Here is an 11657-nt window from a genome sequence, read left to right as displayed (position 1 = left end):
GTGTTCCACACTTCTTGGTCTTAACACATTACTGGAGGGGATAAAGAATATGGATAATCTTGGGTTCGGAGAGCCATTCAAGATATTTAACACCTTGGCTCAGCCCCACATAGTGATCATGGGTATTTGCTGTCATTTCTGAACTAGGGCTTCTTTCTAAGAACCTAGAGCTGGACTAGAAAGTCCTGTCAGCATGGCTCCCTTTTGTCCCAGTTTTTCCTCCTGGGAATAGTACCTCTACCCCTGATTCCCAATTGGCCGTAGTTTTATTTATTAACTCCATTAAAGAGATCTATATGTGTTTTGATTAGTTACTGTTATTTTACAATAATGGTGGGAAATGGTCCCACCTCTGTTATGAGATAATATTCTAATCAATGTGCTCTTTTCTGTCTTTTTGAGGGCTTTGTCAGCTCCCTTCATTCTAATGAAAAGTCTATCCAGGTGCTGGATGCACGTCATCCAGGATAATTTTCTGCCCAGCACCATCCATTGTTCCTACATCCCCTCCCACTCACATTTGTGGACTGATGGTCAGTCATACACTATCCCTGGAAGGATTCCGGGGCAGTATGCCAGGGATTCATTGACTTTTGTCTCCTTTTCTCCCATCTCCTTTGAGGGATGGGGGGATTTACCTTTCTAATATGTGTACCATCAAGGGGCACTTCCATCCCCATGGCCATTGGATCACGAGGTGTTCTGAGGTCAGAAGACCAAGGCAGATCACTTTGAGCAAAAGCTCCCACAGTGGCTCTGAGTCCTGCTTCTCTTTGGGTACATGCTCCTCTGTTTGAAAATAAAGTGAGTATGGATGTTGTTTACACTGTTGTTGTCTTCTGGGTCTTGGTAGGATTGGGTTCATGTGGGTCCAGAATCCCATTCTGGCCAGTATTTTACTTCCAACTGGATGATAAAAACAGTACCATGTTACTATTTTCTAATGGTGCTGGGAAAGTAGTGTTGGACATCCACAGCCTACAGCTTTGTTAATCCTGTCACTTCACTGGGAAAGTGTTCTTTCAAGTCCTTTTTTATAACAGTGGGGTAATGCAGCAATGCTCGGTGTAGATCAAAGAGCCCAGAACTTGCTTCCCAACTCAGAAGCAGCAGCCTAAGCCCTTGGGGGCATGGAGGTCACCACGTCCTAAGGAGGAAAGATAGGCTGAGAGAACAGCTCCTTTCCAGGGTATTTGGATCTTTCCCGCTTCTGGACATGGCCTCAGAAGACAAGATTTTGTGGTCTTACTTAGTCCTGTACCCAGCATTGTGGTTCATGGCTGAAGATCATGAATTGGTGGTATGTCCTAATTCATTCATTTATTCATCAGGTTTTAAGAGAAATAACCAGGAGCTAAAGAGAGGGGCTTCCATGAGGCTAGGTTAGCTTTGGCTGAATGCTCTCAATAGATATAAATACATATGATAACATATATTATGTATGTATATAAAATACTACACAGATACAGAGCAGTGCTTAGCACATAATATGAAGTGCTTTATGCACAAGGGCTTATTTAATGCTCATAACAACCCTGCAAAGTGGGTACTATTGCCTTTATTTTACACAAGGAAACTGAAGCACAGAGAGGATAGTAATTTATCCAAGGTGCACAGCTAGGAAGCAGCAGGGCCAGAATTCATACTGAGGTGGAACACATGACCATATACATCATATCCTGCCTCACAATATCTATGGATTATGCTTTTCCACATGGGAAGGCAGAGCAGAAACTGAAGGCTTGGAGTGCCAGTCTGTTGACCTGGGACGTTAACAATAACTCTGTCTACTCTAGACTCAGGATTTGCGACTGGAAAACTAGGTGAAGAGACCCAGTCAGAATCGCATTCCAGTTTCACTTAATGTAGTACATTGAGGCAGGGAGGAAAGATAAGAGCCCACAAAGAGGGCACTTTGCTTGTACCAGTCCAAGAAAATGTGCCCCTAGGATAGACTCCCTGATCCTTGCTGCTGGACTGATGGAGCTGTCTCCAGGCTAACTTAAAGGGTCTCACATTGGGTCTGCTTTATCTCCAGTAGACCCAGTGCTTTAGGAGCAGCATCTTGAATTTTTATTAACAGCAGCACCTGGAGCAGTGATAAGCAGCCTTGTTGGATTCAGCAAAGCTACTTCCAATTTGAAATGGGATCTACTACAATAGTGAATCTTAACAATGCTGAGTGAAAAAAAAAGTCTTAAAAAACTCTACCTTGGGCTTCCCTGGTGGCACAGTGGTTGAGAGCCCGCCTGCCGATCCAGGGGCCACGGGTTCGTGCCCCGGTCCGGGAAGATCCCACATGCCGCGGAGCCTGTGCGTCCGGAGCCTGTGCGTCCGGAGCCAGTGCTCCACAACGGGAGAGGCCACCACAGTGAGAGGCCCGCATACAGCAAAAAAAACAAAAACAAAAAACTCTACCTTACAATGCCCTTCTTATAATATGAATGAAAGGACTGTGGTTACCAATGGGGTGTGTGGGAGGATGGGATAGAGGAGGAGGATGTGTGTGGACGTGTTTCGTACTGTTTATCATCTGATTCTTTTGGGTGGTGGGTTTAGAGTTATTAAAAACAATTTTTTTAACCTGCCATTTTGGATGAAGTTAAATGAACCTTGTAAGTGATTCTAAATTCACTCATCTGCAGAAAGGTAAGCGTTTGAATTCGTATAGTCACAACATGGACCCCTTTAGGCAAACATGGGCCCAGTAGCATTCTTTGGCTCCTCTCTGGTTCTTTCCTCAGAAGTTGTTAATTACACATTAGGCCTTCAACAGCTCATTCTTTTGTTCTTTTGCGGCCCCGGGAAAACTGTGTTTGTCTTCAGCTGCTCTAGTTTTTTCTGATACTGACCCAGCAGGTACAGAAGAGCATCTACCCCAAGACCAGACAAGGCCTAGAAGGGACAGGTTCAGAGAATGAAAGGGAACTGGGCATGGCCCCTGCCATCCAGGATATGCAGTTGAGAAGATGAGAGAATACACATGACAAAGGCAACACTTAAAAGCACTAAGAAATTAAGAGCAAAGCTAGCATATAGTAAATAGATCCATTTGTTAATACCTTCAGTTATCTGTGATCCTGACCGAAGTATGGATGGAAGTCACACATCTCTCAGCAAAATAAAAAACAACTTGAAAGCTTAGTGTACGAATAATGGGTGGATTGCTTCTTCACAAATGCGAGACAATGATTCTTTGATTCAAATACACAATTAACCAGTGTTAATTGTGCCCTGGCTGAACTTGACTATTGAGAATACAAGAGAACATGACCCTGTCCTTGGAAAAGTTAATAAAGTCAATTAAGAGGAGAAAAAATAACATGAAAAAGTGGAGATCGACAAAAGACCATTTGCAGATAAGTAAAACATTGTGTGCTGTAGGAGACCTCATTGTGGACCACGGTAGTGGGAAGAAGCTGAACACTTAGGTCTAATTTCTTCTTCAGTGCGCTTTTTCTTGAGGCTGAGAGGCTGGTACCTAGTAACTTGGTCCTGCAATAAATTTTGACTTGATCATGTAATTAAATCACTACACTCCTGAACCTCCTTTAACCCAGTAGTTTTTCTTTTAACAATCCATTTAATTTTTTTAAACATCTTTATTGGATTATAACTGCTTTACAATGGTGTGTTAGTTTCTGCTGTATAACAAGGTGAATCAGCTATACATATACATATATCCCCATATCCCCTCCCTCTTGCGTCTCCCTCCCACCCTTCCTATCCCACCCCTCTAGGTCACAAAGCACCGAGCTGATCTCCCTGTGCTATGTGGCTGCTTCCCACTAGCTAGCTATTTTACATTTGGTAGTGTATATATGTCCATGCCACCCTCTCACTTCGTCCCAGCTTACCCTTTCCCCTCCCCGTGTCCTCACGTCCATTCTCTACGTCTGCGTCTTTATTCCTGTCCTGCCCCTAGGTTCTTCAGAACCATTTTTTGGTGTTTTTTTTTTCAGATTCCATATATATGTGTTAGCATATGGTATTTCTCTTTCTGACTCACTTCACTCTGTATGACAGACTCTAGGTCCATCCACCTCACTACAAATAACTCAATTTCGTTTCTTTTTATGTCTGAGTAATATTCCATTTTATGGCTGAGTAATTTCTATGTGAGGTCTTTGTGAAGAATAATGAGAAAGCTCAACCAAACCAGTGTAGATTATTCTAGGGGAAGTGACTTTGCTAGGATATTAACAAAGTAGCTTAGATTTCATATTGTGCAAACAATACATGAATATGACAGTATTGCCCCAGGTACAGTTCCACATAAAACAGTCAAGAGATTGATTTCAAGGTTGGAAATTAAAGCCTGTTATTTGGGACTTCCCTGGTGCGCAATGGTTAAGAATCTGTCTGCTAATTCAAGGATACACGGGTTCGAGCCCTAGTTCGGGAAGATCCCATATGCCCACCACAAGTACTGAGCCTGCACTCTAGATAGAGCCCACGAGCTACAACTACTCAGCCTGCGTGCTGCGACTACTGAAGCCGGAGTGCCTAGAGCCCGTGCTCCGCAACAAGAGGAAACACCGCAATAGTAAGTCTGCGCACCACCAAGAAGAGTAGCCCCCCCCCCCACGCAACAACAAAGACCCAGTGCAGCCAAAAATAAATAAATAAACTGCACTTACCAAATTGAAAAAACAAATAATTTTTAAAAACTGGATAAACTGATCTAGTGATTCCACTTCTAGAAATAATTATGGATATTTGAAAATATTTATGCAAGGATGTTCTTTAGAGTATGTCTCATGAAAATGAAAAAGAATAATCGTATGTTCAACAATATCCATTCGATATGGGATAATTGAAGTACTTTGCAATTTAAAAAATTATAAATTTTTAAGAAGTTACAGTCGCCTCGTCGGGAATCACTTGCGGGACAATTATAGCTTAAGAGAGAAAACAGAGCAAATCTCAAATCTTGAGGGGAGGGAAATTAGGAAACAATTTTCCCCTATACTTCTCACTCCCCATTTTCTCTATCAAAAATAGCATATGAAACCAAGGGAGTCTAGAAATCTCAGGTTCTACCGAAATTAAAACTATTTCTCTTTATGCAGAAAACAGAACTAATGTTTGCCATACATAAAGAAAAAGGAAAACCTTTGTGTATCAATAAATACAAAAGGTAACCTATCGGGACAAAATCTGCTTAAAATTCCCAAATCTATGTTTCTACTGTCTGAACTTCACAGCCCAAACACAGCAGTTGAAACAAGTGAGTCAAACATACTTGTTGAGTTCCTACCATGTATGCCAGGCACGGTCCTGGGCAGGCACTGGGCCTACAAAGGTTATTTTCGCAGTTTCCCTGACCCCTAAGGACTCTCAATCTAGTTGGAGGAATGATTTCTTATTTTTTAGTCTCAGGATTTCATTAAAATATGTGACCTTCCAGACTCAGAGCTCAGATTACTTTGCACAAAGCTGAGAAAGCTGGAAAAGTCTGAGTCAGGAGATGTGGCACGTCCCTCATTTTCCCCCCGCTATCCCCCTTAAAAATCGCCATTTTATCCACGACCTGGCAATGGACGCCATGGAGACTTTCACTCCGGAATATCTGTGAGTGACCAGGAAGGTCAGGAAGCAAGCGTGTCGCTCCCAGAGTTTCTCTGGACCTGGGACAGGTCAATCCCTTGGGGCAGAAACTGGCTTTGTCAAGTCTACACCGGCGGGAGCTGTCGCGCCCTACAAGGATTTTCTCAGGCTGTTCCTCGGCTGTCACTTTCGGAGCCCAAAACAAACACTTCTCGAGTGGCAAGTCAGATCTGGGGACGAAAAGGAACCTAATAGAGAAGATAAAATGGTTCATGCCCTAGAATCGGGGTCTTTTGCTACATTTTTGGTGATGTTCCTCACTGTCTTCAAAAGAAAGAAAGCCTAGGGCGAGGCTAACTACGCTCAACATTTCGGTAAAGATTAGAGGCTGGAGAACCCACCAAGCGACCTGAGCTAAATGATGTTCGTTTTTCCCTTCCCTCCCGAAATATGAGCTGTCTTCCTTTTCAGTCCACAGGTGGCCTTTTATTCTTGGAGCGTTAGCCGGCGACTCGGACGTAAACCCTTCTCTGGAGTATACGTCACAGAGACGCTGCTCTTTGTGTCTATTTCAATGGAAAATCTCGCCGCTTTTGTAGGGTGTCAGGATGGCCGAGTGGTCTAAGGCGCCAGACTCAAGCTGCAGCTTCCCTACGTTGGGGATTCTGGTCTCCGTATGGAGGCGTGGGTTCGAATCCCACTTCTGACACACTCTTTTTTCCCTTCTCCTAATTTCCAAAACAAAAATACTGACAAGAGCAATATGTATAAGCAATTTATCAACTCACTGTGTTAAAAACTGACTTTCAAAATTTTCTGACAGGGACTGTTAATGCCAAAAATATTAAAAGCTGAAGCATCGCGATATTTTTTGGAAGCCACGCTATTTGGAGCGAAAACGCTTAATAAAGACCCGGAGAGTACTACAAGAGGTTGGTTTTTCTGAGGCATCGCGAGATAATCTAGAAACAGCGAGTTTTGGGAACCCAGATAGTTCCCTTCGCTTTGGTGCTGGAGGAGAAAGGGGGCAATGGTCCGGTACCCTGCCTGCTTATTTATCCGGCTCATCCACTTTGTTGCAGACCCAGGCCCTGCCCTGAATACTTCCTGTAGCACTTTGCTACCAACCCCACTCCCCTCTGGCTCATGGCAGTGCTGTCTGCAAAGAAATCTTATATAGATCCTCCAGTCTCTTCTCCATTTTCAAAAGTCATGTACTAGTTCTCAAACATTTCCTTTGTAAATTATGCACATTCACACTCACCTTGGCGTCTGATAATTATTTTGTTTCCTCAGTCAAAACTGAGTGCCGTTGTAACTCCTGAATTAAATGTGGAAGTTATACTTTCCTCCTCCAAATCTAACCACCATCAGTATTTTACTATATTTCTTACACTCCTGTTTTCTCTGCATTCGTGTATATATATTCATAAATATTTTGTTTGTTTTTACAGAAATGCAGTCATACGAAACATGCCATTCTCTCACACATTATTTCGCTTAATAGATCTTGAGCTCTTTCCACGTGAACACTTAATCTTTTTCCTTACAAAGGAAATGTTGCAAATCATTCCACAGGATAGGTAGATCCTATTTCATTTATCTACTTTTTTTTTTCTCAACGTTCACTGTATTTATAATTACCATTCTTTCAACAAATATTTAATGAGTGCTTATTATGTACCAGGGGATGCGGCCCTGGTGCTGTGGCAGTAGAATAGAATAGGGTAGGGTACGATAGAATTAAATTTTAATTTAATGTTAAAAACAGTAAAATAAGTTTATACCTTGTGTTGCTTATATTCCAGTCAAATGACTGATTCTGCCTCAGGAACACCACATTCCAAGATTCCCTTATCTTTCAGGAGAAGAATATACACATCCCAGATCTTGAGACTAAGTATTTAATGCCAGCTATTGAAGATTCATATATACATGACCATGTATTTCTCTGTCATTATGACCACTCATGACTACTCATTTGAGCTTTGATTTTTATCCTAATAGTCAAAATGCAAGAGACTAGGCAGGTGAAAAGAAAACCTAGTTTATTTGACAATTAAATTCTCCAGAGACATTCATCAGAGACAGATCCAATTGTTTGATCTGAGAAGTCACATTCTGAATTCAGATGGCGGGAACCAAATGGTTTCAAGTACTACCAAACATGCTCAGCTCCCTGCAGTTCTTAAATTAACTGTGGTTAACTGAAATATGAAATGAAATATAAAAGCTTAAGGAGGGGAAATCGATTCTCACAAGACTTCTATTATTTTTATTAAACACATAACTGTACAGGGCATATTATATCATATACATGTATATCCACTGCCTAATAAAATCATTTTCAGAGGAGCAGACAAGTGTATCTATGAATACTCTGGAAGAATGTGTATCTTCTTTGGAGAACTGGGTGAACTGAAAAAAGTCAGGAAGATAGTTGAGGTGAAGAGATAGCAGCTGTTTCTCTTGGAGAGTTCTAGAAGAAAAAAAGAAGCAAGGATGCTATCATAAATGACTTTTCATATGACTGTGATATTGGATATTTAAAAGGTTGATTTTAGTTTATAAAAACACACAATTACAGAATTTTAACAAAACTACTTTTTAAGAGGAAATTTCCCATTTCACTTGCAAGTGCCTCTTGGAATTATTGAGAAGATACTCCACCACTTCATTCGTCCTCTTCTTTGCCCTCCCCATGGGAAGAGAAAACTGAGTAAGAGTCAATAAGGGTTTTTACCTTCTTTGACCCACATTTCTCTTTTGGGTGGAATTAATGTTCAGCTGTCCTTTTGTGGTCTCCCTCAGCCCTTTGCTTTGGTGGTTTCTAGGTGTACCTGTGTCTTCACGAGCTGCCAGGTGAGTGTGTCTTCTGGGTTCCAGGTGTAGGCATGGTAAGAGGGAGTAGAGAAAGTCTTTTCTAGCTTCAGATCCAAAACCATGTTTTTCAATCTACATTTATCCCCCACAGAGCTGATATTTTATTTTTGCCACTAGTGAATATGCCTCAATTGTTTCCAAATTGTTAAATGATACTTTTTTAAAAAAGGTAAAATTATGACTTTCACACTAATGAAAACAAATATATGTCAAAGACTACTTAATTCATGAAAAATGTAACAACCAGTAAGATGTTACAACTGGTTCAAAAGAAAATTCAAAGTATCACATATTTATAGACAATTGTAATGTTGGAATAAATTTACAAATGGATTTTTTTAACCTGTCAATTTCAGGGCAATTATCAATTGCATTCCACTAAACACAGTTCACTTGCATTTCTGTGGATGAAAATCATTTGCACTATTATCAGTTTTCTACAACTTAAGAGTTGTAAGACACCTCAAATCTATGAAAGTTGTTCTTATGGACTGAATATGTTCCCTCCCCCCTCCCCCCAATTCGTTTGTTGAAACCCTACCCGCTAATGTGATGGTATTTGGAGATGGGGTCTTTGGAAAGTAATGAGGATTAGATGAGATCTACCCTCATGAAAGGGATTAGTGTCCTGAGAGAGCTTACTTCCTCACTCTGCTCTAAGAAAACAGCCTTCTACAACCAGGAAGAGGTTCCTCACTGGAACCCTGACCTCTCGGACCACCCTGATCTCAGACTTTCTAGCTTCTAGAACTGTAAGAAAGAAATTTCTGTTATTTAAGCCATCCAGTTTATGATATTTTGTTATAGCAGCCCAATCTAAGACAGTTGCCCTAGACAAAATATTGAGTATAGTTGCCTGTGCTATACAGTAGGTCCTTGTTGCTTATATATTTTATATATGGTAGAACATTCAAGTGCTTTATATGTACGTTTTTCAGGTATTTTTATTTTCATTAACATCAGGGTAGTGATGACAAGAGAGAAAAGGAAAAATAGGAGAGGGGGAAATGACTAAAATTTCTATCTAATTCAATCACTTATGGTTTGAAGTATTAGCCTTTGAACTTTGACCCTTGACCTATTAGTGTCTTCTGTGAAAGCTTCCTCTTTCTTACTTCCTTTCCTCCTTTTCTCATTTTCTCTCCTCCCCTTTTCCTGGTCACCTCCTCATAACTGACCTCCCCCACACCCTGACTCTTTTATCTTTAGCTGAAGGTGGTAGTCAAGCCTGAATTCTAAGCCATCTGAGAGTTACTCATTTTCCCTTGGGTATCTCCCATGTATATGTACACATGTTAATAAACTTCTGTTTGTTTTTCTCTTGTTTATCTGACTTTCATTACAGGGGACCCAGTCAAGAACTTAGAAGAATAGAGGGAAAATTATTTTTTCCTCCACTACAAATTGTAAAATTCTACAAGCCTTTTCTGGGAGAGTCTCAACCATTGTTTCATCCATAAAAGAAGTAGGAAAGCAAAGCTAGACTGGAACCTGGTTACAGATTGTGCTGAAGAGGAAAGCAATGAACATTTGTTACAGGTTTTAGAGCCCAAGTTAATCTAGAGAGGTTGTAGGATATGAGTTAAATACAATCAAGTGATGACTCTTCAAAAGCGTCAAACTGTTGAATTCTCCTGTCATAGAAGTTGAGGAAGAAACACAGTGACTGAGTAGAACTGTGAATACTTGTGGCAAAAGGCCAAGGTTGTTTCAAGTTCTTGGAGCTATGTTCCAAAGAACATATCATAAGACCATCTACTTCATGCTTTACTTCCAGGATTAAATGAGACAATGTGTGCAAAGTGCATAACTCTTCGTAGCACAAAGAAAGGGGTCTGTAAATGCTATGTGTAGGTAGAGAGGCAAACAGCCAGTTAACTCTGGTGGTGTCGAGGAGTAAGTTCGAAAGTTTTAGCGGCTTCTCTGCTTTCGATGCAGGAAACTGAAGCGGAGGAACCACTGAGAAGGCGAGACAGCCAACGTCCTAGAGAGGACCGGGAAGTAACCTTGGTTTTTGTAGGCTAGGCTTGCTTTAGGAGTGGCCTCTTTAGGATAAGTTAATTTTTACCATTCCCTTCTGGAGCTGCGGGGAGGAGGTCGGATTCACTGGCCGGAAGGGTGGGGTGAGTCAGGGGTGAAGTGGTTCCCGGCTGTGTGGAGACCTTGGAGCTCCAGCTGGGGCCCACTTTTCTGCTCTGGCGCTCTCGGACGTTTCAAACTTGGGACTTCTTTGTGGTCCTCCGCGTCGGTCAGACTCGGGTCCTGGGACCACCTGCTTTAAGGCTCGTCTGCACACTTTCTGCAGATCCTCAGCCCCTCTTCCCCTTCTCAGAGGTGGGTGGGTGGGACTGGAAGTGCCAAGCTTCTAATCTCTTGGTCTTTCTGGTGACCAGCCTTATTCTGAGTCTGTCTAAGGGCACCACCCTAAGTTACCTCATTAGGATAAGAGCAAGGATAAGGATAAGATAAGGATGTGACTGACAAACCACACTCCTATCACTATGAAATCCCAAGAGTTTGAGGAGCTTTGTGCCAGGAACCAGGGACAAAGACCACATATATTTATTATACCACACTCACTTAACATTAGCAAATCCATCAGGGCATGCCCAGGCATGAGTTGGCTGGAGCTTGGTTTAGCAGAGATAAAAGTTTACAGTCATACTCCTTCAGGAAAGAGTCTCACCCAGTGACCAGTTCCGAGGTCCAGCCTGACTCTTAGGCAAGAATGAAGCATATTTCATTTGAGCCCATAGATATTTGAAACCTTTGAAACTCAGAAGGTAGGTGAAATATTGGAAGTGTTCATTCACTCTGAGACTTCCCTTGTAAAAATAGTGTTTTGTAATATTCATGATTCCCTGCTTTCTGTCTCAGGAAAAGATGCTCATTATATCCAGAAAGGTTTATAAAACACATGATTGTGTACTAGCTAAAAATTGATTGGAGGGTAATAGGGAATGAGTACCTGACTTGTTTGGCTTTTAAAGTGTGAGTAAATAATGCAGAATCATGCTCGCTTCAACAGCACATATACTAAAGTTGAAAATGATACAGAGATTAGCATGGCCCTTGCTCAAGGTTGACACGCAAATTTGTGAAGAGTTGCATAATTTTAAAAGAAATTAAAAGTGAAAATATCAGTAAATGGGAGTTTGACTAAGCTATCCTCAGAATGATACATTTCATCCTAGCCACTGAGTTCATATGATGCACCTAACCAA

General features: G+C 41.4%; 2 non-coding genes across 2 annotated transcripts; both read left to right on the top strand.

Moving 5' to 3' along the window:
• Positions 1-6152: 6152 nt before the first annotated feature.
• TRNAL-CAA (transfer RNA leucine (anticodon CAA)) lies at positions 6153-6259 on the top strand. The gene is made up of 2 exons: positions 6153-6190; positions 6214-6259. It is a non-coding gene; the product is annotated as a tRNA-Leu (tRNA).
• A 5186-nt stretch (positions 6260-11445) lies between these two features.
• Positions 11446-11550, top strand: LOC115802030 (U6 spliceosomal RNA). Its single transcript, XR_004022392.1, has one exon. It is a non-coding gene; the product is annotated as a U6 spliceosomal RNA (small nuclear RNA).
• The last annotated feature ends 107 nt before the right edge of the window (positions 11551-11657 follow it).

Source organism: Delphinapterus leucas, chromosome 10 (assembly GCF_059928025.1).
Source record: "Delphinapterus leucas isolate spDelLeu-1000000601 "Yukka" chromosome 10, BTC_Dleu_Yukka2, whole genome shotgun sequence".
In the NCBI taxonomy this organism is placed as follows: domain Eukaryota; kingdom Metazoa; phylum Chordata; class Mammalia; order Artiodactyla; family Monodontidae; genus Delphinapterus; species Delphinapterus leucas.
Note: the sequence above shows the minus strand (reverse complement) of the source record. Positions and strands in the feature narration are given on the sequence as shown.